Source organism: Mobula birostris, chromosome 1 (assembly GCF_030028105.1).
Source record: "Mobula birostris isolate sMobBir1 chromosome 1, sMobBir1.hap1, whole genome shotgun sequence".
NCBI lineage: Eukaryota > Metazoa > Chordata > Chondrichthyes > Myliobatiformes > Myliobatidae > Mobula > Mobula birostris.
The window spans coordinates 25,159,179-25,174,479 of record NC_092370.1 but is presented as its reverse complement, the minus strand read 5'-3'; the positions used below and the strand labels follow the sequence as shown (position 1 = coordinate 25,174,479).

The following is a 15,301-nucleotide window of genomic DNA, read 5'->3' as shown; positions in this document are numbered from 1 at the left end:
GATGATTTGGGTTTTTCGAAGCACTGGCAGCATTATCCCAAATCGCATCCCAGTCTCAGTCTTGTCCCAATTCAGATATGTCCCTATCCCAAGCTTTTATTCCCGTTGTGGGCATATAATTCTGGGAATTTAATTTATCATAGATATATGACACTATCTGTCCTGGAGCACTCTGTATCCAACTTAAGATGGGATGGTCCTTTAAATCTGACCCCCAGGGAACACCGTAGGCTTTACAAGCTGATCTTACTTGAAAATAGAAGAAAAGAGAGTGTTTATCAATATTATATCGAGATATCAGTTCTTGAAAGCTAAGGATAGTACTTGCCCCATTAATACCTTGAAGAGCAGTAATACCTTTATCCTCCCAAGTTCTGTTAGTGAATGGTTTCCCTCCAGATAGAAAACAATTATTGTTCCATAATGGAGATGATCTACACCATACGCTTTTAAATTTTAGGAATTTTTCTGCTGCTCGAAACACTTGTGGTGTATGGGTTAAAATTGGACTGTAATACAAATCACATTTTTTGGTAGACATACCTATAAGAAGAAAGTCCTTCAACCTTATTGGTGCTATTAGCTCTTGTTCTATATTTTTCCAGGACGAAACTTTATCCTCTTCCATCCAATAGCTAAGACTTTTTAATACAAATGCCCAGTGATACAATTTAAAATTTGGACATGCCAATCCCCCATTCGACTTTTTGAATTGTAGAGCTGACCATTTTATATTGGGTCTTTTACCATTCCAAACATAGTACCGTAGTAAGGAGTCCAGTTTTTGCCAATATCCTGCTGGAGGTACAAATGGGATCATTGAACTGATAAAATTAATGCGGGGTAAGATGTTCATTTTAATGACCGATATACAGGCCTGGACTGATGCTGGCAGGTGTCTCCATCTATTAATATCTTCTTCTATTTTTTTCAGAATTAGAGAGTAATTTGTTTTAGCCACAGCTGATAGGGAAGTATTAACTTTAATACCCAAGTAGAGGACTTCATTTGTAACTTTAATCTGAGGAGGAAGAGACACCTTACTTTTATCCGTATTAATCAGCATCAGTGCTGATTTTAACAAAATAACTTTGTATCCTGAAAGAAATCCAAATTGCTCCGGTGTTTTTAAAACATACGGGAGAGTTTGTTGAACATTCGTCATATAAACTAGCGTGTCGTCCACGTAAAGTGATATTGAATGCCATGTTGTACCTATTGTAATAGGGGAGATCTGAGGTGCAAGCGGTTCAATAGATATATTGAAAATTAAAGGAGACAAAGGGTCCCCTTGTCGTGTGCCCCATCCTATGTCAAATAACTCTGAGAAACCTCTTCCTACACATACCCGGGCTGAAGGATTAGCATACAGTATTTGAATCATATTGATAAATTTATCACCGAACTTAAATTCTTTTAGAACTCTCCAAAGATATGGCCATTCAAGGTGATCGAACGCTTTTTCAGCATCTAGAAATAGCAGGCCACAGGCAGGTGGGATTTTATGTGTTGCACTCAGTACATGTAAGAGCCGGCGAATATTATCAGATGCGAGACGCCCCTTGATAAAGCCCGTTTGATCTCGGCTAATTATTTTCCCAACTACTGTTTCAAGTCTACTGGCTAAGACTTTGGAAAATATCTTGAGGTTGGCATTTATCCAGGAGATTGGACGGTAATTGGCACACTCCAAGGGGTCCTTATCGGGCTTAGGTATAACTGTGATCAGGGCTGTGTTTAAATCTCTATGGAAAGCGCCATTTCCAAAAGCATAATTTAATGTTTCTAACCATACTGGTCCAAGAATATCCCAAAGTACTAGGTAAAGTTCCACAGGTATGCCATCTATGCCTGGCGTACGGCCCTTATTTGTAGCTTTCACTGCTTTGAGTAGCTCATCCAGTGTAATAGGAGAGGCTAGAGTTTTGGTGTCCTCTAACGACAACGTAGGGTGGTCTAATCCACTAAAAAAAAATGTGAAGTCATTCTCAGAAGGAACTGAGCCACTTGTATACAGTTCTTTAAAGTAATGTTGAAGGTCTCGTTTATTTCCTCTGTTGAAGATACTATTCCACGTTTAGCACATCTAATCGCTGGTATAGACCTTTTAGTTTCCTGTTGTTTGAGCATTAGAGCTAAAAGATGGCTCGGTCTGCTGCCTTCTGCGTAATACTTATGTTTGGTTATATGGATCATATATTCTGCCCTGCTTCTTAATAAATCATTTAATTCTGCTTGTTTCATTTTGAGCTAGTTTTCTTTTGTTATGGTGTATATCCCTTTGAGATCATTTTCCAAAGCCTTACATTCGTCTTCTAAGGTGGAAATCTTTTGAAGCCGGCTTTTATGTAGGTGAGAACTGAACCATATGGTGTTATTTCATAAGAAACCCTTGATGGAGGCCCAAACCACTGTCACATCCGAGACACTATTTTTATTTAAATTTATAAATTCTGTCAGTTTTGTTCTCAGTTGTGATAGAAATTCGTCGTTTTTTAGAAGGATGGAGTTAAACTTCCACCTCGTAGCCTTATTTTTAATTTTGCCATAATTAAAAGTAGATATGACTGGGTTGTGATCAGATAGATGTCTGGGCAAAAATTTTATTGAGTGTACTAAAGGCAGCAGACCGGAGGATATAAGAATGTAATCTATCTGAGAGAAAGTTTTATGTCTTGTGGAGAAGAAGGTATAGTCTTTAGCAGATGGATTATGCACCCTCCACACATCCGTCAAGTTTAAATCCGTTAGAAAAAGGTTAAGTGCTTCGGAAGCAGATTCTTGAGAGCTTGATATAGTTGAGGAAGACTTATCGAGGTTAATATTTACCAAAGCATTCATGTCCGAACCAACATATGGTTGGTAGTCACTTAACTTCAGTAATTGTGAGGTAATTGAGGGAAAAACATTCAACCTCGAATATAGTTGGGGCATATAGGTTAATGAATGCAACTATTTTACCCTGAATGGATGTGCAGAAAAAAGCTAGACGTCCTTTATTATCAGCGCCCGTCCTTTCAATTGGTACATTAGTATTACGTCTTATTACTATCATAACTCCTTTTGTACGAGTATCATCAGCTGATGCCACAACGGGTTTATAAAAACGGTTTTGAACCCTGGGAATGTCATTAGGTTTAAGATGTGTGTCCTGTAACAGCGCAATATCTATTTTCTTTCTACGTAAGAAATCTAAGACCTTTGAACGCTTGTAGGGAGAGCTTAAATCTCTAACATTAAATGATACAATAGTAAGATTTTGTAATTTATCTGTGTTGCTCATCTTCCCCTGAATCTGTTGTTGTAAGTTGGTAGTGGAGCCCTGAGTTACCCCCTTCCCACTCCCCCTCCCATCCAACCCTTACTTTGTAACATCTGTGAGTGTCACTTAGCAATGTCAGACACTGAACACTGACATCAACTGCCCCCCTTCCAGCACCAACAAATTAGAAAGACAAAGCAGTTCTCATAGACAATCATATCAAAGAGACAAGAAAAAAGAAACCTGGGCAAACCTGTTAACCTATATAAGTAAAACCGTTTCCGTCTCACATATACCACATGATCAAGATCCAAACAGCTATCTTGCAAGTAACTGTCGGTTCAGTAGACCGTCGCTTCGCGGTGGCACTAATGACGTCTTATCTGGTGCCCAGAAATGTAAACAAATCTACTGGAGACATAACATTCTAAAGTTAGTCAGAACAAACTGCTGTTTCACAGTTTCATTCCTGATGAAGTATTACATTTGGATATATTGAATATTACCTTAAAACTCTGACCTGCAATACTCAGAAACAAATTGCCCCCTTAATTAATTAAATACAAAGGTGCGACGAATGACTTTCCGATAAAAGAATAACCAGAAAACTTCACACTTAGAATGTTAACTTGCCCGTGCCTGATAGATTGCACATACAGGCAAGTCCGAGCTCTTAATGCAGTTCCATCTCCTCCCGAGGGGCGTGTGGACTTTGCCCAGGGTCTTCTTCCATATCTCCCAGCGCCAATAATTTCAGAACTTCTCTCACTTCCTCTGCCGAGTTAAGTGACATCTTCATGCCCTTAATATTCACTTTCAAGATCGCTGGATATATGAGGAATGAGTCAATCCCCTTCTGTCGAAGTTTAGCACGGATCTCCTTGTACCTCTGCCATTCCTGCATCGTGCCAGGGCCGTAGTCAGCGAAGAACTGCAGCTGGGTGCCATCAGGGAGAGTAGGTTTGGCTTTCCTCGCACCCTCCAGGATAGCCTGCCGGTTGGAGTATCGTAGAAGCTTAAAAATCATGGTCCGTGGTCTTGAGGTGTTATTGGAAAAGATCCTATGTGCTCTATCTATCTCCAAAGGAGTGCTGTGGGAATTCTTGAGCGCTGGAATCCAATTAGGCAGCACCTCCTGGAGGTAACCCCTTGGATCGTCGGCCTCAGCGCCCCTCGGTAACTTGACCAGCCGCACGTTGTTTCTCCTGGATCTGTCCTCCAAGTCATTTAACTTCTTCCATATCTTAGTCACCTCCGCGAGACAGGAGTTAGTAACTTTCTCATTCTTGCGTAAGCAAACTTGAATGTTGTCTATTTTATTGAAAATCGTGCTAAATTTTTTAGCGTGAATGTCCGCCTGCTCCTTTAACGACCAGAGAATGTTGCCATTCTCTGCCATATGCTTCCGTATGGGGTCGAGAGCCTTTTCCAGCGACTCCTTTAGCATGTGTGCTACCATTTCTTGCAGCGATTCCATCTCCGTTGCCATTGTTTGTTTAATTAGCATAGCTATTTCTTCGGATGAATCGCTAGCTTGGTGCCGTCTGCCGGTATCTTGTTTCCTAGTTGAATTTGTATCTTTCTTTGAAGCCATGTCTTTAGTTAGATCTTTATCCAATTCAACCTTGTATTCAGACCGTCTATGAGCCCTGAAGAACTTGAAAAAGGAGGGTCGTATGTCAGCGCTCAGTGCCATGCTGCCATCTTGCCTTGTGCCTCACCGGAAGTCCCGCCAAAGTTTAATCCAATTTACTACCTCATCTTGAATGCCAAGTAGCTGAACCTTCTTGACCAACCTCCCATGTGGAACCTTGTCAAGATGCCTTGCTAAAGTCCATGTGGACAACATCCACTGCCATCAACTTTCCTGGTAACTTCCTCGAAAAACTCTTTAAGATTGGTTAGACACAACCTACCATGCACAAAGCCTTGCTAACTATCCAAATACTCATATATCCAGTCCCTTAGAATACCTTCCAATAACTTTCCCACCACTGACATCAGGCTCATTGGCCTATAATTTCCTGAATTATTTCTGAGAGCCTTTCTTAAACAGCGGAACAGCATTAACTATCCTCCAATTCTTTGGTACCTCACCTGTCAAGTCAAGTTTATTGTCATTTATCTATACACATGTATACCGTCAAGCAAGACTTTGTTTCTCCGAACCAGGGTGTAGAGTACTGTAGTTTATTTAAAACAGAAAACACATAATAACTTATGAAAGTAATGATAAAATCTACAGATGGATTACACATAGATTAACAAACTAAAGTACATAAGTTAAATACTGTAAAGTACAGAACAGATTAACCAGTGACACTTTGAATACGATGCAGCAGGGAGCTCAGAAGTCTAATGGCCTGGGGGATGAACTGTTTCTCATCCTGGCCATTCTTGTTTTTATGCATCGGAGTCTCCTGGCTGATAGTAGAAAATCAAAGAGTCTTTAAGAAACCAACCTGGTACATTATCTGGCCCTGCAGCTTTACCAGGGTCTTCCTCACCTCAGCTTCATCCAGACTGAATGTTTGCTCCCCTGGGGGGGATGGGTGCTTTCCTCGCCAGCACTTTGTTCTGCGCATCAAACCAGGAATAAAAGACATTCAGCCTGTCGGGGAGCGGGGCACCCTGGTCACTGTTGCTCAGGATAGAATTGCCTGCCACATGCACTTAGTTCCTTGGTATCACAGCAGCGACTGTATGTCACTAAGGATGATTTAAATATCTCCGCTAGGGCCCCTGTAGGTTTTGCATTTGCCTCCCGCAGGGTTCAAGGGATTTGGCCCTGTTAGGCCTTCGGATTTATAGACCCTAATTTGCCTCAAGATAGCAAACACCTCCTCCTCCTCTGTAATTTGTACAGGGTTCATGACGTCACTGCTGTTTTGCCTCACTTCTGTCGACTCTGTGTCTATCTCCCGAATAAAGGAGTAAAGACAGCTGAAAAAAAAATCTATTTAAGATCTCTTTGGCTTCAGCATAGATTACCATTCTGATCTTCCAGAGAACCAATTTTGTCCCTTGCTATCCTTTTCCTCTTAACATATATGGATCCCTTGTCTGCTAGGGCAATCTCATGCCTTCTTTTAGCTCTTCTGATTTCTTGCTTAAGTAGTCCCTTGCATTTCTTATACTCTGTAAGTACCTAGTTTGTTCCTACTTGCCTAAACCTACTACTTTTTCTTAATCAGGACTTCAATATCTCTTGAAAATCAGGTTCCCTACTCTTGGTATCTTTCAGTTTTATTCTGACAGGTACGTTCAAGGTTTGTACTCTCAAAATTTTGCTTCTGAGGGCCTCCCACTTACCAAGTACATATTTTCCATGAAGCAGCCTGTCCCAATCCACACCTTGCAGATGCTCTCTGATACCATCAAAATTGGCCTTTCTCCAATCTATAATCTCAGCCTGAAGGCCAGACATATCTTTTTTCCATATTTACTTTGAAACTAATAGCACCATAATCAAACTTCTGTCACCTGCCCTAATTTCCAAACAGCAGATCAAGTATCACACACTCTCTCGTTGGGACTTCCATGCATTGATTAAGGAAACTTTCCTGAACACATTTGACAAACTCTATCCCAAGTTGTCCTTTTACAGTATGGGAATCCCAGTTAACATGTGGAAAGTTACAATCAGCTACTATAACAACATTATGTTTCTTGCAACATTTTGTGATCTCTCTACAAATTTGTTCCTCTAAATCCCGTGGAATGTTGGGCGGTCTATAATATAATCCCATTAATATGGTCATACCTTTCTTATTCCTCAGTTCTATCCATTAATCCCCACTAGACGAGTTCTCCAGTCTGTCCTGACAGAGCAGTGCCGTGACATTTTCCCCGACCAGTAACACCACCCTTCCCCCTTCAATCCGTCCCTCGCTGCCTCATCTAAAACAGCGGAACCTCGGAATATTGACTGATTGCCAGTCCTGCTCCTCCTGCAAACAAGTCTCACTAATGGCTACATCATCATAATTCCAGGTGTTTATTTGCCTTTCATCTGAGCTCATCTGCCTTTCCTACAATGCTTCTTGCATTGAAATATGCGTAGCTCAGAACATTGGTCACACTGCTCAAACTTTTGATTCCTGACTTTGTCTGAGGGCTAAACATCTGCCTCCACAAACTCTCCACTAACTGTCCTGGCACTCTGGTTCCCGTCCTCCTGCAACTCTATTTTAAACCCCACCGTGCAGCATTTACAAACCTTCCCACTAGGATATTTGTCCCCTTGCAGTTCAGGTGCAAATTGTCCCTTCTGTACAGGTCCCACTTTCCCTGGAAGAGAGTCCAATGATCCAAAAATCTTACGTCCTCCCTCCTGCACCAACTCCTTAGCCATGTGTTAAGCTGTATAATCTTCCTAGTTCTGAAACTCACTAGCTTGTGGCATGGATAGCAAACCTGAGTTCACAACTTTGTAAGTCCTGCCCTTTAACTTAGCACTGAACTCCCAATGCAGAACCGCATCACTCTTTCTCCCTATGTCATTGGTACCTACTAGGTCCACGACCTCTGGCTGCTCGCCCCCTGATTTAAGAATGCTGAGAACTTAATCTGAGATGTCCTGGGCCATGGCACCCAAGAGGCAACATACCATCAGGGTATCTCTTTCTCATCCACAGAGCCTCCTTTCTGTTCCAATTGACAAATCCCCTTTCACCACAGCTCGCCTCTTCTTCCCCCTTCCCTTCTGAGTCATAGAACCAGACTCAGTGCAAAGACCTGACCGCTGTGACTTTCCAACACCAGGTACACAGCCCCAACGGTATCCAAAGTGGTATGCCCGTTGTTGAGAGGGATGGCCACAGGGATACTCTGCACTGGCTATTTGACCCTTTTCCCCTCTCCTGACTGTCACTCAGTTTCCTGTGTCCTGCACCTTGGGTGTAACTACCTCTCTATGTATCCTATCTATCACCCCCTCAGCCTCCTAAATGATCCAGAGTTCATCCAGTTCCGGCTCCAACTCCTTAACACGGATTGTTAGAAGCTGCAGGTGAAATCGTCAGGGACACTGGAGGTCTCCCTGCTTTCCCAAATCCTGCAAAAGGAGCATTCAACTATCTTGCCTGGCATTCTTGTTGTTCTAACTTTGCAAATATAAAGGAGGAAAACAATAAATAATCCAGGGGGTGGGGGAGAAAAAAACTACCCATAGCTTGTTCGCTTTCTCTCACTCAAGCCTCTCCTTGCTGAAGCCTCGAAGAACTAAAGCCTCAAAGTCCCCACTCTAACACTATCCACTCCAAAAAAGGCCACTCCACCTCCCCCCACCTTATTTTAATTTGTTCTTGACAGCCAATCTTGATCACTGATTGGCCACTTCTCAAAACACCAAACTGCTGCCAATCGATGCCTTATGTACTCAACTGGCAAACCTGAGTGAGATACACCTTCTCACATTTCAGATTGCTGATTGGCCACTGCTCAACTTAGTGCCAGAATAACTTGCAGAATGCAAAATCTTGATTGCTCTCATTAGACTTTTCAAGAGCCTCTTTCAAGGTAGAATGCTTCAAATATTTTCCTTTATAAAACATAGGGGACAGAAGAGCTTCATTTCCAGATGAGCTCAATGGCTTATCTTCTTGCTTTGATCACCAGAATAGGGAGGAACCATCACACTCCCCCACATCTCCTAATGACCCTTTGGTCTCAGTATCTGAAGCTGACGTGTGGGCTGCCTTCAAGAGTAAATCCAAGGAAAGCATTTGGTCCAGATGGAGTACCTGACCAAGTACTGAAGACCTGTGCCGACCAACTGGCTGGTGTGTTCACGGTTATCTTCAACCTCTCACTCCAGTGGTGTGTGGTACCCTCCTGCTTCAAGCAGACTTCAATCATACCAGTGTCCAAGAAGAGAGTGGTAACCTGCCCAAAAGGCTATCGCCCAGTGGCACTTGCATCCACAGTGATGAAGTGTTTTAAGAGGTTGGTTTGAAGCTCATCAGCTCCTGTTTGAGTGGTGACTTGGATCCACTCCAATTTGCCAACTGAAGCAGCAGGTCTACAGCAGATGCTATCTTGTTGGCTCTTCACACAACACTGGCACATCTGGACAGCAAGGATGCATCCATCAGAATGCTCTTTATTGATTCCAGCTTGGCATTTTACACCATCACCCCCTCTAAACTAATCAGTGAATCCCAAGACCTGGGCCTCAATAACCCCTTTGTGCAATTGGATCCTGGATTTCCTCACTTGTAGACCCCAGCCAGATCAGATTGGCAAAAACATCTCCTCCAAAATCTTCATCAGCAGAGGAGCACCGCAGGGATGCGTGCTTAGCCTCCTGCTCTACTGGCTTTACATCCACGACTGAGTGGCCAAGTTCAGCTCCAACGCCATATGCGTTTGCTGATGACATCACTTTTGCGGGCTGTGTCAAAAGTGATGATAAATCAGCATACAGGACAGAGAATGAAAATTTGTCAGAGTGGTGTAATAACAACAACCTCTCACTCAATGTTAGTAAGACCAAGGAATTGATAGTAGGCTTCAGGAGAGGGAAACCAGAGGTGCAGGAGCCAGTAATCATTGAAGGATCAGAGGTGCAGATGGTCAGTAACTTAAAATTCCTGGGTGTCACTGTCTCTGAGGACTTGTCCTGGACTCATCATACAAATATAATTGCAAAGAAAGTACAACAGCACCTCTACTTCCTCAGGAATCTGCGGAGATTCACCATGTGATCAAAAACCTTGGCAAACTTTGATAGTTGTGAGATGGAAAGTGTGCTGACTGGCTGCATCTTTGAACTTGGATTGTATTCTGTTTTAATCCAAGAATTCCTTTATACAACATACCTGAAAAATTATCTTTCTTTGTATACAATTGCTTTGATGGAATTTTCTACAGAACAGTAAACTGGGGCATGCAATTTTACTCTTTTTTTTCTCTATTTGGTTCAGCTGTGTTCTTTGTCAGCACTAGACATTAAGGAGCAGAAAAATATTTCCTTTACCAACCTGGAGAGAGAGCCTGCACACGAATTATGAGATCCAAGGAACTCCAGCTGGAAGGGCTTGGATAACAACGGGCACAAATGCACGAGCTGCCTGGCGGGGCTAAAACTGAGGACTCTTTCCGGGCTACTCCCAGAAAGCCTCAGAGGAAAAATTAAAACATTCATACACACATACTGAAGCTGAACACTTCCTTCGAAAGAAGGTGTTGCTCCAGGTACGAGCGTAGGCATAAACCACACCTGTTTTTGTAGAATATGTGGAACATGATTTGTTTCTGTCCCACTCAGACCAAGTCACTCTCTTTGAGTGGAACTGCGGTGTCAATACAAAAAGAAGTTCTTGACCATTTCTGTAATTTGTGGTTTATGACACACCTTTGAATAATAACATGCAATGTCTTTTCAGTATTGGGGGGGCATGGTAGCATAGTGGTTAGCATAATTCTAATGCAGTACCAGCAACCCGACTTCAGTTCCACCACTGTCTGGAGGAATTTGTACGTTCTCCCCATGATTAGATTATGAGGACACGCAGTCCTCTTTTATTGTCATTTAGTAATGCATGCATTAAGAAATGATACAATTTGTTCCTCCAGAATGATATCACAGAAACACAAGGCAAACCAAGACTAAAAAAACTGACAAAAAACACATAATTATAACATATAGTTACAACAGTGCAAAGCAATACGGTAATTTGATGAAGAACAGACCATGGGCACGGTAAAAAAAAGTTTCAAAGTCTCTCGAAGGTCCCATCATCTCACGCAGACGGTTGAAGGGAGAAACTCTCCTTGCCATGAGCTTCCAGCGCCGCAAACTTGCTGATGCAGCATCCTGGAAGCACCGACCACAGTCCGACTCTGAGTCCGTCCGAAAACTTTGAGCCTCCGGCCGGCCCTCCAACATCAAGCACTGGGCACCATCCTCTGCCAAGCGCTTCGACCCCGGCCTTGGCAACAGACAATAGGCAAAGCCGAGGATTTAAGGCCTTCCCCTCCGGAGAATCTCGATCGCACAGTAGCAGCAGCAGCGAAGCAGGCATTTCAGAAGTTTGTCCAGCTGTTCCTCCGTGCTTCTAACGTCCGTCTCCATCAGATCAGGATTGTGCACGACCCCTGTTTAACAAATACGATATCAATTCAGAGCGGCCGCATGCGCTGCATCGCACCGCCATCTTCTCCTCCCCTCAGAGTGGGTTTCCTCCAGGTGCTCCAGTTTCCTCTCACAGTTCAGAGGGGTACGGGCTAGCAGGTGAATTGGTCACATGGGTGTAACTGAGTGGTGCGGGCTCGCTGGGCCAGAGGGCCTGTTACCATGTTGCATCTCTAAATAACGTACGTAAATATGAATGCATGCACTACCGCTACACTCGACTAAAAACTGAATGCAGCAAGTATACCATACACGTTAAAAATGAGCCCAAAACACTAGCCTCAGGTTTCCTGGTTATGCATCAAAGTGAACTGGAGCCTCCATGCAATCTGTGGCCAGGGTCTGAGAGCAGCAGAGATATCATTGCTCTTCGCTCTCCTTCTGAGGGGATCACTGCAAGTCTCCTACCATCATCTCCTCTTCGTGGTGTTTCCCCAATGTTAGCAAGAACAACGAAGGAACTTGGCAGTTTCCCAGATACTGTCTCTTCACTGTCACCCACAGTGCAGACAAAAAGCATTCACCCCCTTTGGAAATTTTCATGTTTCATTGTTTTTACAACGTTGAATCACAGTGGATTTAAGTTGGTTTTTTGACACTGATCAACAGAAAAAGACTCTATAAAGTGATGTAAATTAATCACAAATTTAAAACACAGAATAATTGATTGCATAAGTATTCACCCTCTCCCCCTTTAATATGACACACCAAATCATCGCTGGTGGTTTTAGAAGTCACATAATTATATAAATGGAGATCACCATGTGCAGTCAAGGTATTTCAATAAATTGTAGTAAAAATACATTTGTATCTGGAAGGTCCAACTGCTGCTGAGTCAGTATCCTGGCAAAAACTACACCATGGAGACAAAAGAACACTCTAAGCAACTCTGCAAAAAGGTTATTGAAAAGCACAAGTCAGAAGATGGATACAAGAAAATTTCTAGTCACTGAATACAATTAAGTCAATCATCAAGAAATGGAAAAAACATGGCATAGTTGTAAATCTGTCTACAGCAGGCCATCCTCAAAAACTGATCATGCAAGAAGGGGACTAGTGAGGGAGTCCACCAAGAGACCTGTGACACCTCTGGAGGAGTTACAAGCTTTAGTGGCTGCGATGGGAGAGATTGCACATACCACAACTGTTGCCCGGGTGCTTCACCAGTCACAGCTTTGTGGGAGAGTGGCAAAGAGAAAGCCACTGTTGCTAGAGTTGGCCAGAAAGCATGTGGGAAACTCTGAAGTCAGCTGAAAGAAGGTTCTATGGTCTGACGAAATACAAAAAATAGAGCTTTTTGGCTAACAGACTAAATGTTATGTTTGGTGCAAGCCAAATACTGCAGTGGTGACTGCATCATGCTGTGGGGAAGCTTCATTGCAGCAGGCTCTGGAAGGCTTGTGAAGGTCGAGGGTAAAATGAATGCAGCAAAATACAGGGAAATCCTGGAAGAAAACCGATTGCAGTCTGCAAGAGAACTGCAATTTGGGAGAAGATTTGTTTTCTAGCAAGACAATGGCGCCAAGCATAAAGCTAAAGCTACATAGGAATGGCTTAAAAACAACAAAGTTAATGTCCTGGAGTGACCAAGTCAGAGTCCAGACCTCAATCCAATTGAGGATTTGTGGCTGGACTTGAAAAGGGTTGTTCACTCACAACTCCAATGCAATCTGACAGCTTGAGCAGTTTTGAAAAGAATAATGGGGAAAAAAATTACAGTGCCTAGATGTGCAAAGCTGATAGAGGGCCATTCACACAGACTTAAGGCTGTAATTGCTGCCAAAGGTGCATTTACTAAATACTGACTTGAAGGGGGTAAAAACTTAAGCAATCAATTATTTTGTGCTTTATGTTTGTAAATAATTTAGATCACTTTGTAGAGATCTGTTTTCATTTTGACACGGAAGTCTTTTTATTCTGTTGATCAGTTTCAAAATAAAAGTCAACTTAAATCTACTGTGATTCATTGTTGTAAAACAATAAAACATGAAGACTTTCAAGGGGGTGGGTAGTGAATACTTTTTATAGGCACTGTACAAGCAACAGTTGGGCCGGGGTGAACCAGCCAAATTCCCTGCAATAAGAGGGGATCAATAGATCTGAACTTGACTAGAAACAGCAACACTTGCTTGTCCAAGTGTCCCCACATTTTGCTTTTGTTAGCTACTCTTCACTTGGGGATTGGGGTGGTAATCTCAATTCATTCCTTGCTCTAGTTAGCACGAAACTGAGACAACTGCTATCATTTCTCCAGTTCAGAAAGACCACCACAGATTAATGTCTGAAATAGAAAAACAACTTAATGTAGTTGTACACTAAGTAGAGATGATGGCAGTGACTTCTTTGTCCACCACCATTATCCAACAGAGAGATCCATCCAGGAAACTGCAAGATGCCAGTCCTACAAATGTTTGACAAACAGAATCAGAAGTTACAAGCAGCTCTTCTTTCTCTCTGGAAAATGTCATGTCTCTCTCTTATGTATTTGATATTACAACCATACTCAAAATGGAAAATATGTTCTGATTAGCAAGTCATATGAGGAAATAAGTTGCAAACACAGCATGGCTTCATCGCAGAAAAATAATGGCTTTAATGATAATTATACAGAAGCACAAGTACAATCAGCAATATTAAATGATTTTGAAACTAAAGGTGAATTATTATTCATAGTTCAGGAACATAAAACTCCCTTAAACCTCTCAAATTAATTCCTTTAAAGGTTGCTCTATTATTAAGTGTTTCTCATTTCCTTATCTTCATCATGTTTCCTTTCGTGTGCATTATTATTGTTGTAGTTTTATTTTTTCTCAGCTCAAGCTGGCAAAATCTGAGCAGCATAGACAAGTACATTCCTCTCTCAGCTGCTTGGAACTGTCAAGCTATTCTGGTGGTGTTTAGTATTGTGTCTTTCTGGAGATTTACATAAATATTGTTGTGGGGGCCTAATCACTTAATGCTATTGTGTAGTGACTTTGGGATGATACCAGTTGTAGATATCACTATTGGGACAATGTATACCCTGTTCATGTTCCATAGTCTTTCAATTTCCTCTTTTAATTCAGCATATTTCTGATGTTTTTCACTTACTGATTTCTGTATGTTGTGTGTGTTTTTGAAATGTCTATATCTATTTAGTAAGTTGTTCTTGCTTGTTTATCCTGTAATATTATACCCGGACGGTTATTACAGATTGTCCTATCTGTAATAGTGTATCGGTCGTAATATAATTTGTAGAGCTCTGACTCAAAAACTGGATCAAGCTTGTATTTATCATTACATTACTATTATTATTATTTAATACCCATCAAAATCCTTTTAAAATTGATTCTCCCTATTTGCATTAGTAACTTTGGAAAAGAGCCAGAGAATCATTGGGACTCTAGTTACTCTCCACCATCCCATTGCTTTCCTGCTCTGTAATTAATTATGGCAAAAAATAAGGATCAACTCTTGCCTCACCACCACTTTTTCACTTGCCCACTAAAGAATATACCGTAGGATACTTTCTCCCCCTATAATTATGACAGCATTTCCACACTTTTCTCTTATTCACAAAGCTTTTGTTTGTTTTTTTTTGTTTTCTGTCCTACGTCATTAACCTTCTTTACCACTGATTTCTTTCCGAAGCTGCTCGGTACTGAGTTTCCCAAGAACACTTTTGTGTTTAACAACTGTGATAATTTCACAGAGGAATTTGGAATTTTTTCTACAAGTTAAATATATGAGACCATAAAACACAGGAACAGAATTAGGCCATTTGGCCCATATATAAGGCAGCTGCACGTGCTACTCTGGTCACCATTTGAGGTATCTCTCACTTCAGTAATCAAGCAGAACTGCACTGCACTTTTGCTTTGGCTTCTAGACTTACTGATCTGTTGGTTGATTATAATTATCTG

General features: G+C 41.8%; 1 protein-coding gene across 4 annotated transcripts in view; it reads right to left on the bottom strand.

Annotated features, from left to right (window-relative positions):
- The window catches only part of LOC140195107 (lethal(3)malignant brain tumor-like protein 4), a 402,850-nt gene that overhangs the window by 302,472 nt on the left and 85,077 nt on the right, over nucleotides 1–15,301 (bottom strand). The gene's annotated exons all lie outside the window — the stretch shown is intronic.